The 5,518-nt window shown below is 41.7% G+C and overlaps 1 long non-coding RNA gene across 1 annotated transcript; it reads right to left on the bottom strand.

Annotated features, from left to right (window-relative positions):
• Positions 1-2,638: 2,638 nt before the first annotated feature.
• On the bottom strand, positions 2,639-5,475 carry LOC146890083 (uncharacterized). The gene is made up of 2 exons (XR_014999359.2): positions 5,387-5,475; positions 2,639-4,448 (listed from the first exon to the last, which is right to left on the bottom strand). It is a non-coding gene; the product is annotated as an uncharacterized LOC146890083 (long non-coding RNA).
• Positions 5,476-5,518: the final 43 nt, after the last annotated feature.

Below are 5,518 nucleotides of genomic sequence, written 5' to 3'. Positions count from 1 at the left end.
TAAATATTAGAATCTCCTCTTTGTATTTGTTTCAGGAGCAATTTGTAATCCCCAACAAGGCAAAATTTTCTTTCCTTCTTTAAACATTCTTTCTAAAGCATCTTTGTTTGAATCAGCTAATATAATGTCGTTCATGTAATGGTAAACTATAGATTGAGATTGTTTATGCATCATTTCCCATGGCTGCTGGACAAAATATTGTTACGGGTGGGAACTATTTATTATTTCTTGTGGGACAATCTTTCATTGATATCTCTTAACAGGCTGACAGTTATTGTATGAAGGCAAATTTTTCTGTCTTTTACTTGTAAAGGTATACTGAGGAAACAATCTGCTAAATCAATACCTGTAAGAGACTATCCTTTATGTAATAGAGAAGGCAAAAGGATGCCAAACTGTAGAAAGCCCATTGTCTGAATCACCTTATTACCAGTACTTAAATCTGATACTGTCCACCATTTTCTAGATTTCTTTTTTATAACAAATATAGAATTCTAGGGATTGGTTGATTTTTCAATATGCTGAGCATTTAGTTGCTCCTGTATCAGCTGTTCTAAAGACGGAAGTTTCTCTGTTGTTAAAGGCCATTGCATGACCCAAACAGGTTTGTCTGTCAACCATTTTAAAGGTAGGGCTGTTGGTGCCTTTGAAAGATCAGCTGCTGTTGTGCCCTGTTCTTGTACAACCTGAATGGTCAGTGATTGTTTTTTATAATACCTTCTAATATTTTTTAAACATATGTTTATTTATGGTTTGTTTCTAAGATTAGGGGAATGTTAATCTGATTATTCCATTGCTATAACAAATTATGTCCCCACAAATTCATTGCTATGTTAGCCACATACAGCTTTAATTTTCTTCTCTGTCTTTCTGGCCCTATACATTTGACCCATCTTGTACTCTGTTTTACCTGAGATAAAGTACCAGTCTCTAAAAGCTGAACAGTTACCTCCTGAAGAGGCCAATTTTGATGTCAATATCCTGGTGAAAATGTCTGCCAGAGCTTCAATGACAGTATCATTTATTTGTACTTTAATTTTGATCTTTGTTCATTTATAGAAGCTAAAATACTCACTTTATGGGCGCTCCTGAATTTCTTGTTCTCTCCTCTGTAGCTGTTCTATTATCCAGAGCAGTATGATTTCTTACAATAGGCATTAGGTTCTTTAATTGTTCTGGAAAGGAGCTTCTGTTACAATGGCAGGAAATGATTGAACCAGATTTGGCATAGGACCTGTGAGCAGCTCCTCATGGAGTTTCCTGATGGCAAAGATTACCTTGAATATCCCTTATTGACCTACATTCATTAGTCCAATGCCCGCCTTTGCTGTACCTTCAACATAATCTGGAAAGGAGGGACATTCTGAATGGATTATCCTTAGAAAAAAAATTGTTTCTTGGAAAATCCTATTTGTAATCCCTTTTAAAGATGAACGTGTTTGCCACAATTATAACACTTGGCATTTTGATTTTCCCCCAGACCTTTAGAAATCACCTCTCCTATCCTAGCATCATTATGTTTATGAGATGCAATATCGATCGTATCTTGGATCCATTTTTCCAAAGGTGCTAACCTTCCCTTAAAAGGTCTAGTTATCCTTTTGCATTGAGAATTAGCATTTTCAAAAGTCAGAGATTCGATTATTATTTGTCCAGCTTCTGAATTTGGTATCATTCTCTTTACTGATAAAATGAATCTTTGTAATAAATTCATGAAGGCTTCCTTTGGGCCCTGAATAACTTTAGTAAATGACTCAATTTTCTTTCCTATTTCTCCAATTCTGTCCCAAGCATTCAAAGCTGCTGCCTGGCATAAATTCAGGGTTTGGTCCTCATATAAAGATTGCCCTTCTATAGTAGCATAATCTCCTTCTCTAAGAAGTTGATCTTGGGAGATTTTCCTACCTCTAGCTTTCCTCCATTGTTCAATAATCTTAACCTCTTCTCTGAACCAGGTACTCCATTGTAATTGTGGACCAGACACTGAAAACATCTTTAACCAAGTATATCCAGTCTTTAGGGATAATTCTATTACAAATTGTTTGTGTCAAAAAAGGGAATGTATGCCATATGAGACTATCACTTCCTGGAAATCTCCTTAAGTCTAACATTGACACAGGAGTCCGATTAGCTCTTACAGAATCTCTATCATTTGGCAATTCCTTTAAAGTTACTGGATATATTAAGTAACATCTCCTATCTAAGCATCAACATGTTCATGAGATTTAATATTGATTGTATCTCAGATCCATTCCTCCAATAGTGTAGGCCTTACTTTTAAAGGCCTAATCATCCTTTTGCATTGGGAATTAGAATTTTAAAAAGTCAGAAATTCAATTATTATTTATCCAGATTCTGAATTTGGTATCATTCTATTTACTGATGAAGTCAATCTTTGTAAGAAATCTGTGAAGGCTTCCTTTGGGCCCTATATAATTGGTCATTTAAAAGAAATTCCACCTCCTTCAACACAATAGAAATAGAAAGTGACTATAGTAGCCATTTCTACTTAGAATTTCAAAGACTTAAACATTTTGTAACAAATTGGATTAGAGATAATAGAACTGGGCTCTTCGCTGTATTGCTGATAGACATGTAAATAGGGATTGCTATGATGAAGAACCATGACCCAAGCAAGTTGGGAAGAAAAGGGTTTATTTGGCTTATACTTCAACAATGTAGTTCATCACGGAAGGAAGCCAGTATAGCAACTCAAGCAGGGCAGGAATCTGGAGGTAGGAGTTGATGCATTGGCCATGGAGGAGTGTTGCTGACTGGCTTGCTCCTCATTGGTCAGCCTGCTTTCTTATAGAACTCAGGACCACAAGTCCAGGGATGGCAACACCCACAATGGGCTGGACCCTCCCACATCAATCACTAATTAGGAAATGCCCTATAGGATTACTCACAATGTAATCTTAAGGAGTTTTTTTTTCTTTTAAAGTATTTTTCTTTCTTAAAAAAACTTTTTATTGGTTCTTTGTGGCTTTCATATTATGTATCCTGATCCCATTCATCTCCTGACTGAAGGGTCCAAGAATAAGAATATAAAAATGTAGATTCCAGAAATAAGATTGTGGAAATAAAGAATTATAAAGTTGTAAGCCTAGGAGAATGAGAACAGACTGTCAGTAGCTTTCTCAGCAGCTTAAGGATTAACATGGGTTACTCCGCTTTACAACTCATAGCTCTATTTAGAAGCTCAAAGCATCTCTCTGCAAACTGAGAGCTAGCCTATGGATAGGAGCTGAGTCAACGTTTAGTAGCTAGATCTATGACCTCTGGGTTACGCAATATCCCTGCTATGTGAAACTGGCAGCATCAAAGGGGAGAGCACAGGGCTTCAGTGAACACCACCTGGAAGAACCAGGGAAATCAACAGATTAGTACATACACTAGTTTAACTGAAAAACTCTGTTAATGAAGATTGTAAAGTAAGGCAATCTATATCTGAGTTTCATCTCAAGATTGTAAAAATTCCTTTGTTCAGACCTAATGCTTGGTGCCCCTACTATAAGAAGGTGGGTTCAGAAACTGGCCTTTGCCACAGCCTTACAAAATCCATCTCTGGCTGTGGTCTCAGCTAGCTGATAAGCTTTTTGTGCCCCCATGGAGAATTTTTATTTTTTTTCTGGAATCAAGTTTGCTTCTGGACCCAACACTGACTCTTTGTATCTGCCCTTGCAACCTCTCCCCAACCCTGCAAAAAAAAAAAAAATGTGTCATGGAAGCTGTAGTGTGGCCCAGTGAGTCACACAGTATACCCTTTAGCCCATAAGCTTTACTTGCAAGTGTTCTTTGCAATGAGTCATTGGTCTGGCTCGATGCCTCTGTCTTCTGTTACACCACCAATACTGGGCCCTCACTGGGACTTCTCCTGGACATCCTGTTGTTGACCTGTGTCATGGAGATCCTGCAGCTTCACGCCCTCCAGCAGATCACAGATGGGGTGGATGCTGGGGTGGTTTCTGGCCTGGGTGGTAGCTGGGTTGGCTGGTCAGCCCGCCAGCTCTCCCTCATCCTCACCCCTAGGGTGGTGAACTCTCCAGCTCTGTCCCAGATCAGACCAATGCAGCAGGCAGCAAGGGGCAGGGCCAGTTCTCCTGCTCTCCTGCCCTGGAGAGCCCGGGCAGGCTCACTCACACCAAGGTCAACTCTCCTGTGTTGCCCACTAGGTGCAGGGCTTACTCTTCTGAGCGCTGCAGCTGGTGCCGGGCAGGGCCAGCCCTCCCATTCCCGTTATTCTGGGGCCAGCTCTTCTGCCTGCGAGAGGTGAGAACTGAAGGCGGTATGGAGGCTTTTTCTTAGTTGAGGTTCCCTCCTCTCAGGTGACTTCAGCTTGTGTTAAGTTGACATAAAAGTAGCCAACATAAGACATTTAGTCAAGTATCTTGTAGGCAGAGTCAGCAGATGTAAATTGATGGTCTAGACCCTCCACTGCAGTACAGCTGTTTAGTGAAAGAATAAGCCCAAGATGGAGTGACCACTGCACTGGAGTTGTTAGCCAGAGGGCCAGGAGGTAGAAAGCAGGTTCTATGTAAATATTCCAAACTGTATCTCTCATCGGACACTCCGCCCCTACTTCCCCGCCCACTCTATTTGGATCTCTTTGGAGGGCCAACCTAGACATCTGGGAGACACTCAAAAGGCCCCCTCTTCTTTCAGATCTCATATGCTATTGTTTAAACACGTCCCTACTTTGTAGGCGGTCTCTGAAACTTTCCTTTGTGCCCATGGACTCTCCAGGGTCAGACTCAAAGTCTCTCACTTTCCGTTCTGCTGCGTGTTTCATAGCTATTTTTAGCACCCAGCCTAACTACATTCCAAATTCTACTGGCAAAGCCACGGGACACCTAGAAAAGTCGGGTAGAAGGCTGCGTTGCCAAATCGAATTTCTCAAAATAAACCTAGTGGTCTTGATTCTCTGCCGGCCATCTTAAAAGGGCTCCTCATTTAGGACGTTACACATTGCTACTCTTGACTTCCTTCTCTTATTCCAGGATCAATATAAACGTGTATAAACTCATAAAACCCAGATGAGACATTTGTGAGGAATGCTCGTTCCTGCTGCAGTCATTCATTCAGCCAGCCACCGCTCCCACCCCCCAATTATTAGCTTCTGTCTGGTTCCCTAAGTAAATTATCTCACCCGTACTCTCGAAGTGAGAGAACTCGTCCCTTTCCCCTACATCAGTGCCAGGCACATCGGAAGGTCTAGGAGCAGCAAGAGTTGGCGAAATGAGGGAGAGAGGGGGCTCAGCTGCAGATGAATTTTGATGTCCCTAGCTGCTCAAATCGAGCCCCCCACTGGGAGTTCTGCACCTGTACACCCTCCAGATCTTAAACCAGACGCTAACGGGAAGCGGGAGGATCCGATCCATCTTACCTCACACCACCCACATCAGTGGACCAGAAAACGCAGTAAACAAATGCCCCGCCACCACGTGAACAGGCATTCACGTGAGCACCGCGGTGCGTGACTCGCGGGAGTCACGTGAGCGCACGCGGTCACGTGAGC

This window comes from Myodes glareolus, chromosome 20 (assembly GCF_982192425.1).
Source record: "Myodes glareolus chromosome 20, mMyoGla1.1, whole genome shotgun sequence".
Taxonomy (NCBI): domain Eukaryota; kingdom Metazoa; phylum Chordata; class Mammalia; order Rodentia; family Cricetidae; genus Myodes; species Myodes glareolus.
Note: the sequence above shows the minus strand (reverse complement) of the source record. Positions and strands in the feature narration are given on the sequence as shown.